At 37.5% G+C, this 12,695-nt stretch overlaps 1 pseudogene; it reads left to right on the top strand.

Annotated features, from left to right (window-relative positions):
* The first annotated feature begins 8,922 nt into the window (after positions 1-8,922).
* LOC137741376 (receptor-like protein 3 pseudogene) lies at positions 8,923-11,229 on the top strand (annotated as a pseudogene).
* The last annotated feature ends 1,466 nt before the right edge of the window (positions 11,230-12,695 follow it).

Raw genomic sequence — 12,695 nt, 5'->3', positions numbered from 1 at the left:
AATATGTAAATTTTTGAGAATATCAATGCATATATCGATATTAGTTGCGTTCAATATCAATATCCGACCATTTGGCAAGGAAATTGTTAATATTATATGATTTGTATTATCTTTCTATATTTTTTATTAAATGATAGCTGTTACTGGATTAAATTGTTAAATGTTAAGAGAGAAGAAGATCGAACTTGTACGAGAGTGCATGAATATTATTATTTTCCGTCATATTGTAGTAATGCATCATCGGCATTTGTATTATCTTTCTCAGTATATTTATTTTGTATTATCTTAATTTCTTCCTTTGTTTTCAGGTGTTTTGGACCCAGCTTATTTCCTAATTGCAACAAAAAAGCGCACACTACAAAAACAAAGGACAATATTGAAACTATAACAAAAAGGGTCCTCACTGATGATGCTACCCATCAGCAGTAGCACACCTATCTCCGTCTCTCCCTATCCCTCTCTAGTAATTCTTTTGACCGCTCCTGGGTAAAAAGGTAAAAAAAGACTGTAAAAACCTAGCATTAGCGACAAAACAAGACCAGAGATTAACCCAAACCATGCCAAAAATAATTTACAGCTTACAACAATGGCCGCATATACCTCCTTGTACGCTTTCTCCGCCTCCCTGCACTCCCCACCTGATCGGCCTCCCCATTCTCTCTCCCTCTCTTCCTACTCCCCGCTTCTGCCGCCGCAGTCTCCGGCCTCTTCGGTGGCCTCCCGACCCCTCTTCCTACTCGTGGTTGTCCCTCTCCGCCCGCCTCTTTTTTGTGTCCTCCTCCTCCTAATCCCCTTGTCTTCAACCTTCACCAATGCAGCACCATCCGTCTTCTTCTCATTCGCCACCTTTGCTTTCTCTTCGACCTTATCTCCCTTCCTGCTCTTCGCACCGCCTTCTGATAGTGCATTGACAGAACCACGCTTTCCACACACAACAATGGAAAATTTGGTGGGTTTCTCAGAGCCATCGGGCTCGATCTTCGGAGCTTTGGTTTTGATGTTGGGCACGTTGGATGTGACTGTTCCGGTCGCGGGTTGTGGGTTCGGGAGCTGGTCGTTCATTTCCTTTAGCACAATGGAGCGGAGCTCTTGAGCTGCGTTGTGCTCCGGGGAGTTCTTGTGGAAGAAGACGACGGTGTTGTTGAAAGTTGTACTCTTAACATTTTTTTAGAGCAAAATAGTTTCAACGTCAAGAACACCTTCTCGGGGTCTATCCCGTCCCCTATTTGTCTTCTTTGTCTCCCTCGACTAGACTATTTGATTTCTCCCTAAATAAATGTAGTGGCAATATTTCTCATGGACTAGATGCGTGTTCCAAATTGCACATGTTTCGCGCTGGTTACAACAACCTCTTACTCCCGGATGACATCTACGGTGCGAAATAATTTTCAACCTCGCAATCCTTGACCTCCAGTCCAACGGATAGAGCGGTTTTCTCCCTGTAAATTAACATTGGTAAGCTGTCCAAATTACAACTACTGTTCCTTCAATTCAACAGTCTAAAAGGCTCTCTGCCCCCATCTTTGATGAACTGCACAAACCTTATCAAACTGAATTGCGGAATCAACCTTTCAAAGGAAACATCTCCACACTTAACTTCTCCAATCTTAACAAACCAATACTTAATCTTGGTCATAACTCTACTTCACCAGTTTCTTGCCAACCAGTCTCTCTACTCATGCAAGTCCCTAAAATCAATTTGAGTGAGCAAAAACAATCTAGAGGGACAGATACAGCCCGAGATTCTTTCCCTCGAATCCTTGTCCTTCCTCTCTCTCAGCTACAGCCGATTGAAAAACATCACAGGGGAAATGAAGATACTAATGGTGCTGCAAAAGTATCAAGGTACTCCTCCTTTCGACAAGTTTTTATCTAGGAGAGAAAATTCCAAGTGATGAAGCAATGGCTAATTACAAGGGGTTCCAAAATCTTCAAATGCTGGATTTAAGTAGCTGTGAGCTCAACGGCGAAATACCTCAATGGTTATCGAAGCTCAGGAAGGTAGGGGTCTTGATTTTGAGTTTTAACAGAATTATCCAATCGATTCCTAGTTAGTTGGGGGCTTCTCCGAGGCTCCTTGTTTTAGCATTAGGAGGCAATCGAATTTCGGGTGAATTTCCAAAGGAACTCTGTACACTTCCCATGTTGCTATCCGAAGAAACTGCTCCTCAAGTAGACGGTGATGTTCTCGAACTGCATATCTACATCTCGACCAACGCAAGGTTCTGCAGTACAAGTTGTCATACTTTCCTCACGTGATCGACGTGAAGGACAACAGCATTAGTGGGAAAATTTCCAACAATGGCCAGCTTCAGCTCCTACAAGTGCTGCAGCTGTAGGTTGGGTATGTATTTTTTCCGGAAGTAAAACAAAAAAAGAAAAAAAAAAAAAAAAACTAGTGTAAGTTGGGTTTTCACTTCTTCTAGTTTGCATGGGTTGAAAGTCGGAAGTTGTTGAACGAATCCCAACACAAGCAGAAGCCGAAAATCGCAGAGCTCCAACTTTCGCAAGAGGAGGGCGGTTCAGGAAATGCGTTACAGTGGCACCTAATCCTGCAAATTGGCCATTGTTGGAAACATGAAAACAATCCGGAAATCTTGAAGAAAAAAACACGCAAAAGAAAACGGTTCAGGAATTTCATCAAACAGTTCATGTACAATCTCTTATCAGAAAGTTTAAAATTGCAATTATCTTGTGAGCGTAAGATAGCACATTAAGGAAGAAACATGTAAATGCAGCTTCATCGTCTACAATTTGATGATGTTTCGAGGTTATGTCGAAAGAGGTTTTATTTGGGAAGGTTTTTTTTTTCTTCTTTTTAAAAATGAGGTCTAATGCAATAGGCCTAGCTCACAACTGATCTAGAGAGAATTTGGCTCCGTTTGTGTTCACCTTTTTAGCGATGATTGGATTAGCTTCAAGAATTAAGTTAGATTAGTTTGACCTATACTAAGAAGTATAAGAATTGTGAAGCGTTTTATACATTTGGAGATGGGGGTTGAAGAGGCATGCGCATTTCTTCTATTTTATATAAACAAGCCCTTTATTCAAAGTGATTTTTCAATTTTTTTTAATGGGAATTAGTTTTATGGCTCATCCACATCAAACTTAGCAATCCGAATCATATATTTTTTCAACTAAGATCATCTTTCAAAAATGCCAAAGCAGAAATGTTTGAAATATCTAATTGAGTTCAAAAAAATTAACGAACACTATGTCATAAGAAATATTAAAATTTCATCATGACAATCAAATCGGCAAATAGTTTCAAATAATTGATTTTGTTTGTTTGTTTTTGCAACGGTAAGCTACAAAAGAAGATTGAAAAATAGAGGGTTTGAATTATTAAAAGTCAATGTAGAGTGATACCCACAATTATTCTCCATTTAAAAAAGATGATGCTTTTGTTTTTTGTTTTAGCCACTTAGATTTAAGATTGACTGTTTTGATCGTGCTTCATATCATTTCATGGTGTTTTGAATAAAGCATCTTACCCAAGAAAAAAAAAAACAAAATGCTCCATTAATTTCCTTTGATCATGACTTAAGTAAACCATTGATTCCAATCTGCTAAGAAGAACAAAATCAACTTCGATAAGTTGGCACGTCGATGTCCAAAATTTCAAGCATTCTTTGTGAGGATGATTATACTTTGCAATTTCGAAGTCAATACACAGAAAAAAAAAATATATAGTAGTGAAATAGTACCACGTAATGACAGAAAAGCTTGTGGTAAGAATGGGTTTCGCTCTAGTGCCCGAAAATAATGTTTTAAAGCCTTCATATGTTCTCCGTTACTTGTGTGGATAAGCCCTATGTTATAGAGTATATAATTTCGATCATAAGGATCAATTTCTAATCGCATAGCTTCATAATATTATGTAAAGCTGCTGCATAATTTCCTTCGGATTGAGCTAACATCTGTTACGGTCGTCATTCGATTCAAAAAATCTCCGTTTCAGAACCGTACATGAGATTTTCATCTCATACGACTCCTCCTTTATGTGCATAATGATAATAATACGTGGAATAAAAAAAGATTGAAATATTCTCATTATAAACTAAGCGGGTGTTTTTACAAGAAATCTCTAGTCAACCTTCTTGTAAAAGATCTTTACTTAACATCAAGCATGTTGGTATTAGATAAAAAGTTACTCCAACAATTTCTTTGTCTTCAACGCCCTTTATTTTGCAAGAATTAGTCACTTCAACAGTCTTCGATGGTTATACAGGTATCCAAAAAATGAACAAGATGGATGTTTGTTGTCCCAACCATTCTTGTTAGTCCCGATCCTGATAAGGAAAAAGGATAATTTATAACAAAGTTTTCGTGTGTTGATTCCTAGGAGTAGTGCTTCTTCCCCTATGCTCTCTATTGGTGGAGACCTAACCCATAGGTGTAACCTCCTCCTCAATACTCTAGAATCAACAATTGAAGCATATGAGGCAGCATTAATCGGGGATACATGACAAAAGGGTTTGCTTTATTTACAAACTTCACCTTCAACAAGCGTAGATTTATTTCAATAATTTTTTTTCCTATCCCGAATAATGTTGTCTTTCTCTTAAGACTGAGAGCAATAAAAAATAGAAAAGAAAATAAATAAATAAATAATCAAATCGTACCATCTCTGTAATAGGTGAATGCCTCTTTTTCTCCCGAATTTGTCGGAATTATTCATAATAAGATATTGGCTACAATTCAAAAGGTTTTATCAATAAAATTTCCATTTATCCCAGATCTAGATATAGGTGTATTAATCCATTCTATAATTCAATATGGCTTGAATTCTGGGCAACATATCAATAAGCAAAAATCTAGAGTGTATATTGGGAAAGCTACATTTTATCGTCGTTCCCAAATTGTTTCTTGGCTTGGTGTAAATTTGGGGGACCTTCCTTTTATTTATCTTGGTGTTCCTCTTTTTCGCGGTCGTCCAAAAAGGGTTTGTTTCCAATCATTGGCAGATAAAGTGCGTCAACGGATGTCTCAATGGCAAGGATGTTCGTTGTCTATGGCTAGACGTGTTGCTCTAATTAAATCGGTTGTTATTAGTATGCTTTCTCATAGTTTTTCGGTTTACCGATGGTCTTCTACTGTTTTGGTGCAAGTCAGAAATTGGGCTCGTAATTTTATCTGGACAGGTTGTGCGGACTCTCGTGGTTTTTCGACAGTTTCATGGAAGAGGTGTTGTGCTCCACTGAATGAGGGTGGTCTTGGCATTCGGAATTTCGCTTCTTTGAATCAGGCTTTTCTGTTGAAAAAATTTTGGGACATCTTGGTCACCTCTACTTTGGCTTCTTCATTTTTTCGCGGTCGGTTTTTCAATAATCATGGTTTGCCCTCCTCCTCGTATAAGACTTCTTCTATATGGCCTGGTCTTTGTCCTCTTTTCTCTGAATTACAATAGAACTCACGTTGGATTATTGGTTCACGTAAAAACGTTTCTTTTTGGCATGCCAATTTGTTGGATAAATCCTTAATTGAAGTTTTAAACATTCCAAATGCTTTGGGTAAAACTTTGCATGCACGGGTCTCCAATTTTATTATTGATGGGAATTGGATATGTCCTGCCTCTCTCCATGATAGTTTACATCTTATTTGGGGTCAAATTTGTTCTATTTGTTTAGCTAAGACTACTGAAATTGATGATACTTTGATTTGGACTGATTCTTCTGATGGTCATCTCACGCTTTCTCGTGAGTATGATATTAAACGAAGCAAGCAACCTTTGGTGGTTTGGGACTGTTGGGTTTGGAATTCTTGTTTTCGTCCTAGAAATTCTCTTTTTCTATGGGAAATTCATGCATGGGAAAATTGTTATGACCTTCTGAGGTTTTGCTCTTGCCTCCTTGTGGCTCAAATGTGGAAACTCCAAGACATTTGTTTTTTGAATGTTCTTTCTCACGTCAGGTTTGGTCTTTATGTTTAAATTGGTTTGGGGTGATCTCTAACTTTGATGATATTATGACCTTCTTCACTTATCTTATTCGCAAAGGCTATGGCTCTCAAATTCAACTTCTATGGTGGGGTTTAATTGGAGCCTGTTTATATTGTCTATGGACAACATGTAATAAGCTTCGTTTTGACGATGTTCGACCTTCCATTACTGTTATTGCTCGCTCAATTAATTTTCAGCTCCTTGAAATTGATTCGCTAAGCAAGGGAAACATGAAAAATTCTATGGAAGAACTTTGTATTCTTCGCGCTATTGGTTTGTCTGGTCGTCCTGCCAAGTCACCTCGTGTTATTGAAGTTTTATGGAAACCACATTCTCTCTACATTGGGTCAAAGTGAATACCGATGGTGCAGCTTGTGGATCACCATGATTGGCTGGTACTGGCGGTATCTTTCGTGATCATTTTGCTTCATGCGTAGGGTGTTTTGCTACTTCTTTAGGGGTGGCCAACTCTGTTGAAGCTGAATTGCATGCTATAATTCATGCGGTAAACTTAGCTTGGGAGAAGGGTTGGTGTTCTCTTTGGATTGAGTGTGATTCATCCTTGGCTGTTCTTTTCACTTCTGCTTCTCATAATCGTGTTCCTTTGCGTTTGAGAGTTCGTTGGTTGAATTGTAGAGCGTTGCTCTCTTCTATGTGCGTAAGAGTTACACATATTTTTCGCGAAGGGAATCAGGTGGCTGACTGTTTGGCAAATTTTGGAGTGGACCATCCTAGGGTTTATTGGTGGGACTCTTGTCCTCCTTGTGCTATTGCTGCGTATCATCATAATCTTTCTCTTTGCCCCAATTATCGATTTTGTTAGGTTGGGTTTTATTTGGATTTTCGTGCCTCAAGCAATTTTCTACTTCTTGTTAGGATTTGGCTTCAAAAGTTGTTTTAAGCGGGTATTGACCTAGTTCCCCCGCTTGTCTTTCTATTCCTTTTTTCTTCTTAATAAAATCTTGTAGAGAGGGGACGGGCGGGGGGTTTCTGGGTGCAACAGTCCTTTCTCCTTCAGGAGAGGGTTGGTGCCTCACACACGACTGTTGACAAAGAGCTAATCTCACCTAATCCATCTCTACAAATTATAAATAAATTAAAAATAAAAATAAAAACTCATTTCGTGAGAAAATGATCCCACAAACAAAGGAATTGTACACTACGAAATAACATAAAATCATTTTCATTAAAATAAAAATGAAAACCTTTTACTATACTCAAATTGTTTCGTTTTGAAAAGAATCAATAAAAAAAATCTAGGGGACGGTTCAATAATTTGAAATCAATCAATGGGTTAAGAAGTTGGAGTAAGGAGTTGTTGTTGAAAAATCTAAAATTGGAAAGACATATAGAATTTTTATGAAAATTGAATAATGATGTAAAGATATCCAACATGAATAGATATATCTTTATTTTACAATTTTTCACAAAACAGATTTATGCAGAAGGATTTGTCTTTGATGAAAAGTATTCTATTTTTAGAGTTCAATTTTTTAATAATTTTAATTCAATGTAGATACTTATCCAAAATAATATGAATGACTCACTATGAACTCGGTTTTTTGGCCATAATCATTATGAAGGAGAGGTGTCTGTTAGTACATCTAAAAAACTGTCCAAGTGATTAAAACTGTTTCTACTTTCTATTCAAAGCACCTTTATCAAAGAACCGTTTTAAAGTACTCTTCCAAAAGCACGAGCCCAAAGTCAAGGTAAACCTTCTAATACGTTGCAAACCCATGATTACATATAAGGCGTGGTTACAAAACCGGACCGGAATGGGAAGAAATGGAATTGCACTTTTCTCAAAGCTTTTACCAAGCTTTTGAGGAATCAAAAAATAGGTGAGTCAAGGTTCACCTAAAATTAGTAATTAAATTTTTAGATTATTCATAATTGGATTATTTAGATGAGATGATATTTAGACTCCAGGATGAAAACTTCATCCAAATAAACTATTCTACTTGAAATACCCACACACTTTTTACTTGTAAGCACAAGTGATTAAGAACATTTACCGTTGTATCGGAGTTCGAGATTCGATTATCCTCATCTTCACTATTGCTTCTATCCAAAAAGGAAAAAAGGAATTATAATCTGAACGCATTTGGCCACTTTGAAGTCAGTGTAATAAGTCATTGAAGTCTTTTGTTTGCTGTTTACTCCTAAAGCCTAAAGTCAAACCAAACCACTTCAAATCCATATACTAATACATAAAAGATCTTTACACGATTGAAGATATTGGGAAATAGCAGACAAAACCACATTACATAAAAGATCTGTACACGATTCAAAACCACATTACACGTTGCTGCCAAGTTGCCAACCCGTGATTAGACCCTCCATTAGCGACGTCCCGTGTTCTGCAGGTTTGTTTCTTTTCTATATGAGTGGAAAGCAAAGACTACAAAGTCTCATCTTCATATTGTAATACATATGTTTTGGCACAGTTAATTAGCCTTGTGCACAGCTGGAATTACTTTAGACACCCAAAATCACCATTTTCCATTTCTTTTTCGCACAGATTTGGATCCCATCCGGATCCAAATGATGGGGTTCCTAGGGATCCTCACATCTTAGTCATTCATCATATATCGTGCAATAAAAAATCATTTGAATTTTTTTATTTAAAATTAAACATAAATAGTACCTAAAGAAAACTAACCGCACGATGTAAGATAAACGGTTAGAATTTGAGAATCCCCACGAAGAGAATCCGAAAAGGATCCTCATCCTTTTTGCACAACTCTGATATTCAAGTCTATATATTAAAACAATTAAATTTAGTATATTTACACAAATTCCCAAAAAAAAAAAAACGATAATAATATATGAACATATGCCCACATCAATTTTCCGAAAGCACGCATCCAAAGTCAATGTAAACCTTGTAATACGTTGCCAACCCATGTTCTGCAGGTTTGTTTCTTTTCTATATAAGTGGAAAGCAAAGACTACAAAACTCAAACATCGCTCACAAGAATTCAAACCATCACCTAATTACCTTCTCCCCTTTGTGAATTTCTACCTCCTCTGCTCCAAACAAAGGAGTGTGTATATACCCACGAAACGACGTGAGTAATATAATTCCAGTGCAGACATACCGAAAAACATCATGCCAGAAGTTAGTCGCGTAATACCTTATGGAGTCCTCTTCCTGTTTTTTTGGTTGTCTACTTTCATTTCTACAAACCATGCTTGCAAGGAGGCAGACCACAACTCTCTTTTGTCATCTTTTGATATATCTTCTTCTCGTTTAAATTGGTCTTCCAGTGATTGTTGTCACTGGGAAGGCATCGCTTGTGATGCCGATGGTAGGGTAACACATGTTTCGTTGCCCTCTAAACGGCTCCAAGGAAGCATTTCTCGCTCTCTTGGAAGCCTCACGCATCTTTCGCACCTCAATCTCTCTCACAATCTTCTCTCCGGAAAATTACCTTTGTTTCTATCATCTACTTATATTCAAATAGTGGATTTGTCGAACAATCAATTCAATGCTACAGTTCCTTCTTCATTCCTCCAGCATGCCTGGAATTTGAGCAGTCTGAATGTCAGCAAAAATCACTTTACAGGCCAAATACCTTCCTCTATCTGTATTCGTTCCTCTTCAACTAGAGTCTTGGATTTCTCCAACAACGATTTCAATGGTTCAATTCCTCTCGGACTAGGAAACTGTTCGAAATTGGAAACCTTTCGTGCGGGCTTCAATACTCTCTCTGGAGCTCTTCCTAGTGATCTCTACCAAGCTCAGGCTCTTCATGAGATTTCGTTACCTTCCAATCAGCTTTTCGGTCACATTAGCGACAACATTGTCAACCTCACCAGCCTCACAATCCTAGAGTTCTACTTCAATCATTTGAGCGGCGCACTTCCTCTCCACATCGGGAAGCTCTCCAAATTAAAACTCATGCTCCTTCATCTCAACAATCTTGAAAGTCCTCTGCCCCCATCTTTGATGAATTGCACTAACCTTATCGAACTCAATCTTGGATTCAACCATTTCGATGGAAATATCTCGGAGCTAAATTTTTCCAAACTTGATCAACTTATCAAACTTGATCTCGTGAGTAATCACTTCTCTGGCGCCATGCCAAAAAGCCTTTACTCATGCAAGTATCTGAAAGCAGTTCGTTTGAGCAGTAATGATCTAGAGGGACAAATACAACCCGAGATTGTTTCGTTGAAATACCTATCCTTCCTCTCACTTGGTAAAAACAGACTCACCAATATCACCGGCGCTATACATATATTGATGCGTTTGGAAAGTCTCAGGGTGGTCGTACTTTCATATAGTTTTCTAGGTGAAGAACTGCCGGATGGTGATGCAATGATTGGTTCTGGGTTTCAAAATCTCCGCCTTTTAAGCTTATTGAACTGCCAACTTAGAGGTCATATACCGGTGTGGATGTCAAATTTCAAGAAACTCGAAGTCCTTGTTTTGTCTTCTAACAGACTCACAGGCTCAATACCTCCTTGGTTGGGAAGTCTTCCTAGTCTTTTCGTCATAAGCTTGGACAACAACTCGCTTTCGGGGGGACTTCCAAAGGAGCTTTTCTCACTTCAAGCTCTTGTATCTGAGAAGCCTTCCGCTCAAACGGATAGTGCTGATGTCGAACTACCTATCTATGCGCGTCCCCAGAATGGATCTGTCGCATCTCTGCAGTACAACTATCTGTCCAACTTGCGGCCAACTATTGGCTTCCGAAATAACAGTCTAAGTGGCAACATTCCCATTGAGATAGGCCGGTTGCAAAACCTTCACATCCTGGATCTCAGTTTCAACAACATCGTTGGCAGCATCCCGGACCAAGTATCTAACCTCACAAACTTGGAGGGATTAGACCTCTCAAGAAACCATCTGTCGGGCGGAATCCCAGCTTCACTATCAAGCCTTCATTTCTTGGCTTCACTTAGTGTTGCATACAATAACCTCCAAGGACAGGTACCGTTAGGCACACAGCTCCAAGGCTTTGATGCCACTGCCTATGAGGGCAACCCGGGACTTTGCGGTTCCCCGCTTCCAAACAAATGCCAACAGATGAATACAAGTGATAATGCAACTAAGAACATGGAAGATGAACATGACAATGGGAACGAAATTCCATGGCTTCATATTTCAGTGGCTCTTGGTTTCATTGTAGGATTTTGGGGAGTTTGTGGCCCTCTAGTTTTCAGCACATCATGGCGATATGCGTATTTCCAATTTCTCTCTAATTTTAAAGATCGCTTCGTGTGCTAATCAAGTGTAATTTTTTCCGTAAGAAATAAAGGACTTATTAATAATTTAAAAGGTGATAGACGCTAGTCGGGCGCTCAGCAAGGGCCTAACATGTAGGCGTCTAGGCAGTTTTTTTTTTATTTTAATTAAATTTATTATGTAACATATTAATAAATGTCTACTTTACGTAAAAATAAATATACTTGTATTGGGATATATAAATTGCAAAATAAAATGACATATAAATTATAAAATATTAGAACATATTGAAAACATGTTGAACAATCATGTAATGAGTGTCACAACAAGTCTCTTAAAATTTATCAAAAAAAATAAAAAAGTAATCTATTTTCTGTGTAAATGAGAGTCGCGAGTTAGAGTGTGTCTGGACAAGTCTGGGCACCAGACACTATCAATTTTCGAATGTCTAAGATTAATTGAGGCAGTGTCCAGCTGCTTAGCACCTACGCGAGAAATTTTAGAATAGTGCTTATTAACCACATTGCATACAAGAAATCTAACAGCTGAGTAAAAACAGAAGGGGAATTAAAGTTAAACATGCATCCAACTTTGCTAACTAAATTCATACGCAAATGCCTTGGAATTTCGTCAGGATAGAATACTGAAACTTTTGAGCAGAAGCACTTGGAAATTCATTTGCAGGCTGCGATTTAATTTCTCAAGAATTTAAGCATTCTTGTTGACCAAGTTTTCTGTAATCTACCTTACAATTTTGCCTAGCTCCGTCACTGTAATCCTCCGGATATCAATGTTTATTTATTTATTATTATTACTATTTTATTTATTAATGCCATTGACTTGTCTTTTTCATGGGCAGTGTTGAAATAATTGGAATTTTTTAAGGCCCAATTAGGTTTGGGTTTGGTTTAGGCTGAAAGTTATTAAGTATTGGACCAAAAATAAAGTTGTAGAACAAGCCTGAATTTTTTTTTTTTTTTTTAGTTTTTATGAACAAACGATATTATCTAAACTAAGAATGGAGGTGGGCTTAGCCTCACAATGGGTTAAAAACTTCTCACTTACAAGTGAAAAGGAATATCACTTGATCATAATACTAAGTGACAACAAACCTGAATTTTTAACATCTTTTTCATGTAACAGTTTTCTTGCCAAACTATCAAGCATCATCTGAAAGACATGTATGAACAACTCTTATTCTTCATAACATAATATATCAAACAAATTTATACGGAAGTAAAAGTAGTAGAAGTAGTGTTTCAAATATCGGTATCGGGAGAAATATCGATATGTAAATTTGTGGGAATATCAATGCATATATCAATATCAGTTGCGTTCAATATCAATATCCGACCATTTGGCAAGGAAATTGTTAATATTATATGATTTGTATTATCTTTCTATGTCTTTTTTTTTTAAATAATAAAATTACTGGATTAAATTGTTAAATGTTAGGAGAGAAGAAGATCGAACTTGCACGAGAGTGCATAAGTATTATTATTTTCCGTCATATTGCAGCGTCATCTGCATTTGTATTATCTTTCTTAGTATATTTAT

This window comes from Pyrus communis, chromosome 11, assembly GCF_041283825.1.
Source record: "Pyrus communis isolate YQ-2024b chromosome 11, ASM4128382v1, whole genome shotgun sequence".
Classification (NCBI taxonomy): Eukaryota; Viridiplantae; Streptophyta; class Magnoliopsida; order Rosales; family Rosaceae; genus Pyrus; species Pyrus communis.
The sequence above is the reverse complement of the archived record's forward strand: the minus strand, read 5'-3'. Positions and strand labels throughout refer to the sequence as shown.